The sequence below is a fragment of the Delphinus delphis genome, chromosome 16 (genome assembly GCF_949987515.2).
Source record: "Delphinus delphis chromosome 16, mDelDel1.2, whole genome shotgun sequence".
In the NCBI taxonomy this organism is placed as follows: Eukaryota; Metazoa; Chordata; class Mammalia; order Artiodactyla; family Delphinidae; genus Delphinus; species Delphinus delphis.
The window spans coordinates 1074021-1083094 of NC_082698.1; positions in this window are offsets into that span (position 1 = coordinate 1074021).

Below are 9074 nucleotides of genomic sequence, written 5' to 3' on the forward strand. Positions count from 1 at the left end.
CGGGGCGCCGAGGGGACACCGGCGGGCCCGCCGCAGCGGCCCAGTCTCGACCTCGCCGCCTGGGGGGGGCACTTGACGACCCCCGTGGGGCACTTGACGACCCCCCCGTGTGCTCGGCGCCTCGCTGGGTGACGAGAGGGCACGCACTCGGCTCCGGGCTACCCGCAGCGGGGTTAGGGAGGGTGATCAGTCCACAAGTGTAGGTCGCGTGACCCCGGGGAGCCGGGGAAACGTTGGGTTCCGTGCGACCCCTGGTGCGGCCGGAAGGGCCAGGGAGCCACGCGGCCAGTTCACAATGGAAAGGATTCCCTTCCCCGAGCGAGACTGGGGCTCCCCGGCGCACGCAGCCGGGCCGCTGATGGGGGGAGTGGGAGGTGGAGGGCACAAGCAGACGCCGGACCCCCGCCCGGGCCCCGCTCCCACGCGCCTTCAGCCCAGTACCAGCTCTCGACTTTCCTGAGCACTCGCGCGTCCCGCTCGCGGCTCGGGACTCCGCGGGCCGCCCCCAGGTCACTGTTGCAGTGACCTTGCCCCGAGCGCGTCCCGGCCGGGTCCCCTGAGCCGGGCTCGCTGCGCTCGGCTGGGCACCGGAGACCAGCAGGCGGTCGGTTGTCCTGACTACCCGTCCGCCGCCACCGGCCGGCCCCGCCCCTCCGAGCCGTCCAGGGCCCGCCCGGCTCGGACCTGCGCCGGGGCCGCCACCCCCGGCGCCGCCGCGAACAGTGGGGCCGCCGCGGCGCCGCTCGGCCTCGCCCTCCGGCGGCCGCGCGGCGCGGGGAGCCGGCTGAGAGGAGCCCAGGCGGAGCCAGGCGCCCGCGGAGACCTCGCAGGGCTCCACCGCCCAGCATTGTACGGGGCTGGGGATCAAGGCCCCATGAGCCAGAGTCCGGCCCCAAGCAGCCCCCGGGGAGGCCTGAGAGCAGAGCGAGAGCCTGTCGCCTGCAAGGCCTGGGTTCCAGCAGACACCCGACCTCCCCAGCGGAGAGAGGGACCCCACCAGGAGGCCTCGGGCACCTGACACCTCTCCAGGGTCAGCCCAGCCGCTCCCTCCCTGTGACTGCCGGACCCCAGGGGGCCTGACTGCAGTCTGCACCCCAGGCCTTTTGCAGCCTCCTCTCTCCAGAGCTGGGCGGGGCTGACTTTGGAGCAGAAAGGCCAGGCAACAGGGACCCCTGCAGGCACTGAGAGGGGGACTGGCCAGAGGCTGCCCACCCGCTCAGCACAGGCGCCAGCGTGCCGGGGATGCCTGCTGGGCGTCGCCCTTCCTGGGCACTGGGGACACACAGCACCGGGGAGCGGGCATTCGGGTCATCTCGGAGCTGGTGGGGGCACTACGCGTGGGCCGTGTCATTGTGTGCACGGGGCACTGTGTGCAGACGGGGATGTCCAGAAAGAGGGCCCGGGGCCGCGATGCTTGGGCCAGCAGGCGTCCACCAGAGGGAGAAGGGGCCCCACGAGGCCGCTTGGGCAGCACGAGTCTGGCGGCTTGTTGGCGGGGCTGGAGAGGTGGGTGTGGGAGTGCACAGAAGGGGGCCCTCCGAGAGGTGCCGGGGTTGAGGTGAGGAAGGGGGCTTCCGGGGAACTCCCAGGTATCAGCAGCAGTTTGCCGTGGGCGGACAGATACACCTGAGGACACGCTGGGCTTGCGGGGGCGGGGATGCAGCGGTGGGTGTGTGCTGTGGGCGGGGTTGGGGCCCCGAGGACCACCCTGCAGCTCCCATGGTGGGGGCAGCGGCACCGAGCTGAGAGGGGAGAGCGCTAGGGAGAAGGGCGGCCCGCGCTGCTTTCTCTCAGCCTGGGCCCCAACCTGCCCCGTGCCTGGTATTTCCTAAGTGAGCACGGAAGCCATTTTTAAAGCCCTTTCTCCAGGAGGGAGGGTATTGAGAGAAGAGTCAGCTGACCGGAGGTTGTTTGCATCTCAAAGGGTGTCTGTTCAGGACCTTACCAGGCAGACCTGCCCACTCCCAGCCCAGCCCCACCCACTTGCTCCCCGCGGGCTTCCCCGCTTCCTTTCTGATTTCTGGAAGGCCCGGGGAACTTCCAGACACCAGACTAAAATGCAGATTCCTTCAGAGGGGCCTAATCAGCCCAGGGATCCCGGGTCCTGACTCCCACATGCCGCCGCCTCCTTCCTGAGCTGGTGTTCCCTCCTCCAGGCCCTCTCCGGGGCCAGCCCTGTGCCGGCGGGTCAGCGAGGCCGGCAGATCCTGGAGAGAACAGCCCCAGACAGGCAGGGCCCCGGCAGCTGCCCACTGAGAGCTGCCCCCCGACTGAGGGAGAACTGGGCCGGGAGCCTCTCCCTAGGTGTCCGGACTTTGGCCCTAAAGCCTCCGTTCCCTGGCTGCAGGCACACAGCCGCTGCGGGGCCTGCGCGGTACCCGGCCCTCGGCCTGGCCTGCCCGGGGTGCTGGCAGGGTGACCGTGGCGGCTAGTCTGGCCAGACGGGCAGGGTGGTGGCATGCAGGGGGACAGGAGGCCGTCAGCGCCTCACTAGGGTGGAGTCGGGTGGCCACGAGCCGGCAGGAGGGCAGCAGAGGTGCTCCGGGCAGCGGCTGCTCTGTGACCCCCAGAGGTCCTGTGCTGGTTCTTGGAGGAGCCCCGGGACTCACCCCGCGGCAGCCTGGCCCTCACTCCCTGACTCCCTGCCGGCCCCCCAGTCTCTCAGGGTGACCCGTCCACACCCCAGCTCAGCGTCCCTCCTATTGCCTTCACCTTCCGGCACCGCGGGAAGTAAGTTTGCCTTTGTCACCCTCTGTCTCTCCCATGAGGTGGGAGACTCCCAGAGGCCTCCCTGTGACCAGAAGGAACGCTGTCACCGTCACCAGCCTGTTCTGGGTTTGCCCGGCCGGGTGGCTGGTGTCCTCCCCCCACCCCCTCCGGGGCTGCTCCACTTCCTTGCCTGGAGCTCCCCTCGGCGGCCTGGCAGGGGCGTCTCTTGCAGCTCAGGCCAGCTCTCCCAAAGCCAGGTGCTTCTGAGATGGAACCGAGAGTGCCTGGTCACAGGGGAACCGCAGGCCAGAGCCATGGGTCAGAAACCACGGTCTCTCCAGAGCCAGTGCCCAGAGCGCAAGGATGTGAGAGCCGGGGTGGGCCCTGGTGCTCGGCCCAGGCCACCTCGTGGCAGCTCGGGCCGGCCGTTGCTGGGAGGGAGGAGAGCAGGGCCCGGATGAGGGCGTTGATTTCACTAAGCTCCAGGTAATGAGTCTGTAAGAATGTGCTGCTCTCATCCTCTTCCCCACTGCCACTGTCACCACCACCACCACCACCATCATCATCACCACCATCACCACCACCACCACCATGCCCGTCACCACCACCACCACCACCACCAGGCCCGTCACCACCACCACCACCACGACCATGCCCGTCACCACCATCACCACCACCACCACCACCACCATGCCCGTCACCACCACCACCAGCACAGATCTCCCCTGTAGCTGGGCCGTCTTCCGTGCAGCACCTGCCCCCCACTGGTATTGAGCCTGGGCCAGTGGAGATGCCGAACAGCCCTGGTAGGGGGTCTGGTGCCTCCTAGAGGGCTTTCCCATAACCCCACCCACCCCATAACCTGTGCCCTCCTGTGTCCTTGCCCAAGTGGCACCTGAGGCCTGGAGGATTCAGTGCCCCAGGCCCCCCGACCCTAACCCAGCCCAGGGCTGGGGGCACAGGGAGCCCAGGGCTGGGGGTGGGGCGGCTCTTTACCCCCAGGGTTTGGAAAGGCCCAGAGTCGCTTGCTACTTGCTTGCCGCCACCCCACCCCCACCCCGGGAAGAAATGGAGGCTGATGGTTGTATGCTGGGGCGGGAGCTTCTCCTCTGAACCCTGCTTTCCTTGTGCCTCAGGCTGCCAGGAGCCCACCGTCAGCAGTCCTTGGCCCGAAGAGAACACTGCACTGGGACATGCAGGCTGGAAACACATGGCAACACGCAGCCCTGAGCCCCGCGAGGTCTGCTCCTTCCCTCCTGAGCACTGGGCTCCCTGCCCCATGGGGATGGCACAGACACCGAGGGGGCAGAGGGGGTGACGCACTGCCGGTGCCTGAGGACACACCGCTACCCCCCTTCAGCCCAGCAAGAGGGCCCCCCGCCCCCGCCAACAGGCAAGGCATCCCTGGGCCAGGATATGTGTCCATGTGGGGTCCGCACCCCACCTCAGGACCACCTGCGGTCACCTGGAACTCCACCTCCACAGACAGGGCCCAGGGCCCATGTCCCAGCCACACCTCTGCGCTACATCCTTCTGAGACGTGGACAGGCCATAGGGGTCACTCCCCTGGGCTGGCTGGTGGCTGGTGCGTGGAGATCGGATGGTGCCGCCGTGGGCTTGACCGTCCACAGGCAGCTTGCAGGAAGGGATGGGGCCGTAGCCACTGACAGGGCCGGACCCTCCTGTCCTGATACTCGTTTTGGGCCCAGGACTCAGGAATCCAAGCTCATGGACCAGGTACCAGTCAGGACGCAGGGGTCTGGTGGGAGTGGGAGGACGCCCTGTGGGGCTGTGGCCGCACCCTGGCCGGCGGCAGGTCGGCTGCTGGGCCCTGCGGGGCTGTGTGCCCAGGCTGCGTCCTGGCCAAGGCGCCATCTGCAGGCGAACATGGCTCACAGCATGAGGCCGCCGGGCTGCTGACTCCCAGAAGCAGGTCCTGGGCAGGGCGCCCACCATTATCGCCTGTGGTCCACGCATCTCCGGGCCCCCGCCCTCGCAGCGCAGGCCCTGCCACCCAGGGTTTCGGCCTTTACCTGGGGGCAGGGGGGCGGCTCTTCCTCCCTCCCCCCGCCCAAGGCTGTCTGGCAGCAGAGAGGCCCCAGGAGCACCCATGTGGGCAGTCAGGCATGGCAGGGATGACTTAGCAGTTAAGGAAGGAGAGGACAAAGCAGGAGAGGGGACATGGAGTGGAGACAGGTGACCCGTAACGGGGACGGAGGCCGTCCCCCCCCCGGACACCCCAATTCCACCCAGGACAGAGCAGGCCCCCACCCCACATACTCTGAATCCATTGGGGGAGCAGGGCCACCCCCCACCGGCGGCCCAAGCGCCTTCTGAGCAGGGGTCCAGGTGGGTCTCCCGACCAAGCTCAGAACAAGTGCAGTGAGTGATCGCGCCGGAATCGGGTCGTGTAGGGTGAGGACGTCACCCAACAGCCCGTTGGCGGGAGCAGCAGTGAATAAATAACAGATGAACGGCTTGAGGAAGGGCAGGGGGTCCGAGGGAGGTGGCTTCCGCCCTGGGCTCCCACCCTCAGACGGGGGCTGACCTCCAGGGACAGCGGGCTTTGGGTTCCCCAGGACCCCCCGGGTGAGAAATCGGTGTTGGGGACACCAGGCTGGGATCTGGGGGCCTGGTCCAACCCTGCCTCTCTCCAACCAAGAGCCCCAGAGGAGCTGAGAAGGCTGCCGGAGCCCACACCTGAGGCCGGGAAGTGCTGGGAAGCGTGGCGGGGGCAGCAGCAGCTGGTGCAGGAGGGCCTGGACCCAGAGCACCAGGCCCCGACCTGACCCGGTCTCAGGGGGCCAGCATCCCAGGAGACTGACCGACTCAGGGAGCCCGTGCCAGTGAGACCACAAGAGGAGGGGCCCGAGCCCAGTGCCCTCCACCAGACTTTCAGAGCTGAAAAGTGAACACTCTCCCAGCGGAATTTCCGTCAGGGAGCTCATGGGGAGGACAGCCACGCTGAGATGCAGAGAATAAACGTGGAATTTCCGTCAGGGAGCTCATGGGGAGGACAGTCACGCTGAGATGCAGAGAATAAACGCAGATATTTCAGGAAGAAACGTCTCTAAGCAGCGAGCATGAAGAAGGAAATCTCAGCTGGGGACGGAGTCGGGAGAGCTGCCCAGTGAGCAGCAAGGGCTCCGGAGACAGAAGGGGACAGGAGAAGGCGCGCAAGCCTTCCAGGAAGAGAAGCAAACGCCGGTCTTGATCTGGGGAGACCGGCACCCGCCAGCCGGGCGGGGGTCCCTGGCTTCCGGGCAGGGCTGGTGATGGGGCCCCCCGTGAAGACGGACAGACATGGGACCCGTGGACACGGGCTCTGCCTCTGGCGAGTGGAGGCTGGAAGTCCACTTGGCACACTGGTGTCCACTCCAGAGGCGGCCCCCACGGCCACTGCCCGCCCAGGGCGGAGGATGGGCTCGGAGGGGACGTGACCACCTTCCCCACATGAGCAGAGCAGGTTTGAGGCAGGGAGAACCCAACAACCGGGAACCCGAACAGAGACCTCGAGGCAAAGCAGAAACGGCGCAGAGCCACAGGGCCCGTCTGGACATCTGGGCGGCTACGTGGACATCAGCCCAGCTGGGGACGCGGCACTGACACGCCACGCAGAGGCCCTCTCGTACCGGCCCCTCCTGGGGGGACACCCACAGGAGCAGAAGGGAGCACGGGGTCTCAGCATAGCCGAGGGGCGGGGGGTGCGGCCCGCTGCTTGGTGAGTTTGGGCGGCCCTGTGATTGAGCCCACGCAGGGCACACGGAGGAAGCGTGCTGTGCTGGTTCACGGCCCAAGCCTCCGCAAGGCATGGGGACCCCTGCTCTGCACCTGCTGGGCCCCGGGTGGCCGTGGGAGAGGGCAAAGCACCTGCCACAGAGGCCACGCGGAGGTGCCGCAGGCACCGGAGGGCACAGACCACAGCGGGGAGAGAACCAGCCCACAGAGCCCGGCAGCCCGAGCCGAGAGCCACCACACGCTTGCTCTTCAACAGACCATGAGCCGGCCCCGCGCTGCTGGCGGCTGGCGGCCTCTGTGGTCTCTGCCTTGGGGTCTCCCAGCTGCCCCAGGAGCAGATCCCCTAGTCCCACCCGGAAGTCAAACTCCCCTCATTCCAACCTTTTAAAAACATCGCTCTGCTCTAAGAATGAATCTTAGAAACAGTGTATGGGTAAAAGTCAAAGATTGTTGCATTATGTATTTCTTTAAAAAGCCAATAGAACAATTTAGTATTAGCAAGTTCAACGTGGCGGCTGATACACTTGATTTCATTCCTTCCATCTTTGTATTTGTTTGTTTTGCTGGCTTGCTGTTCACTCCGTTTTTCACCCTGTTCACCTGAAGTCCCCTGTGCTCTGCATTCTGTTAGGAGGTACGATCCTTTTACCTCCTCTGTTAATTTTGGAAAATTAGACGTGTATTTTCCTCCCTGCATCCCCTGACCCTGCATGTTTCCTTCCCTTCCCTCTCCACTGCCCCGGGTAAAATTTTGAAAATAATTTAAAATTTTTTAAAAATTTGCTTACTTTATCAGAGAACAGCAAAGGAAGAACAAAAGAACATGAGACTCATAAAACAAATAGCAAGATAGGAGACTTAAAATCAACCATATGAATGTAAGGGGACTAAACGCTCTAATTAAAAGACAAAGATCGTCAGGCTAGAGAAAGGAAGGAAGACCCAAGTATATGATATTTACATAAGACGTACTTTACACATAAAAACCCAGAAAGATTGAAGTAAAAGGATGGAAGACGTATTGGTAAACGCTCACTGGAGCAGGGGTGGTATAAATGCCCATATTAACATCAGACAAAATAGACCTCAAAGGCAAGAAGTATGGAACACGGGATAAAGAGAAGTATTTCCTGTTGACGGAAAGGCTAATTCAACAGGAAGACACAACAACCCTGAATGCGCAGGCATCTAATAACATAGTTTGGAACCACATACGGCAGCAGCTGACACGGCTAAAGGGAGACACACGTGAGGCCACACCGTGGCTGGAAATGGCATCCAGCCGACAGGACAAGATGAACCAACCTGGAGGATGCGGGAGATCTGACCAACACCGTCAATCCGCCTGATGGACACACAGCGCTACGTCCAACAGCGCTACGTCCAACAGCGCGACGTCCAACAGCGCGACGTCCAACAGCGCAACATCCAACAGCGCTACGTCCAACAGCGCAACATCCAACAGCGCTACGTCCAAGTAGATTCTCGTCCAGTCGCACGGAACATTTCCCAGAGGAAGTCGTACGGCAGCCATGAAGCAGGTCTTCACACATTTCCCAGGACCGGACTCACAGGGAACCAGACGCCCAGCCCAGTGAGCCTTCTGGCAGCGCGGCCCGACCCGTGGCCCGACTGAGCCAGAAGTGCCGGCCGAGCCGCTCCCTCTACCCTGACGCTCACAAGCTGGGAGAGACGACAAACACTTATTATTATTACGCCATGTTAATATAGTCATATATGATAATACATAATATAATTATTTATAATTCTTTATTGCTATTATCTACTCCTCCAGCTGCTCTGTTCTGGAGTAACTTGTTAACGCAGCAACAGGTAGCTAACACACCTTCTAGCTTCTTGAGTTGGGAGCCCAGGGTATGGATTTTACCTGTCTCTTCCTTTGTGGCATATGCATTTGAAAGTGGTGAAGTTCCCTCTAAGCACTGATTAAACCCAAAGAAAACAGAAAAGAAGGGGAAGAACAGGAATCAATGATACAGAAAACACAATAGAAACTCGACAAAGCCAACCGTGGTTGTTCAAAAAGATTAACAGAAATGACGAATCCCGAACAAGATTAAGGAAAACGGGGCAACATCAGTAACGAGAAAGGGGACATTGTTACAGGTCCTCAGTGACTGAGAAAATATGAGGATATTATGAAGAAGTTTATGCTGATGAACCTGACAACTTGGATGAAATGGAAAAACTCAAGGAAAAACATGTCTACCAAAGAAGTTGACACAAAAAGAAATAGAAAATCTGAGTTATCCTACATCTGTTAAAAAAAAGAAATCGAATCAAAGGTCTTTTCAAGATCAAGCCCTTATTTCACATCTAATCAGACGTTCGGCACAAGAGACTAAGTCGCGCCGACGCTGGGTGAGAGCCTGGGGGCCTGGGACGGGGCCCGGCGGTGCTGCAGGGCCAGGGGAGGGGCAGCGCCCAGGGAGGGGAGCAGCGCCGCCGGGCGGGAGGAGGGCACTCCTGCCTCCCCAGCAAAGACGGCCCCACGGACCTCGGGCCCCACTTTAGTCAGTCGTGAAAGCTTGATCCCCGCTGTGAGCAGGGTCGGGGGGCACAGGTGCCGACACCACGTTCTGCCAGCCGACGGGCTGCAAACGGAT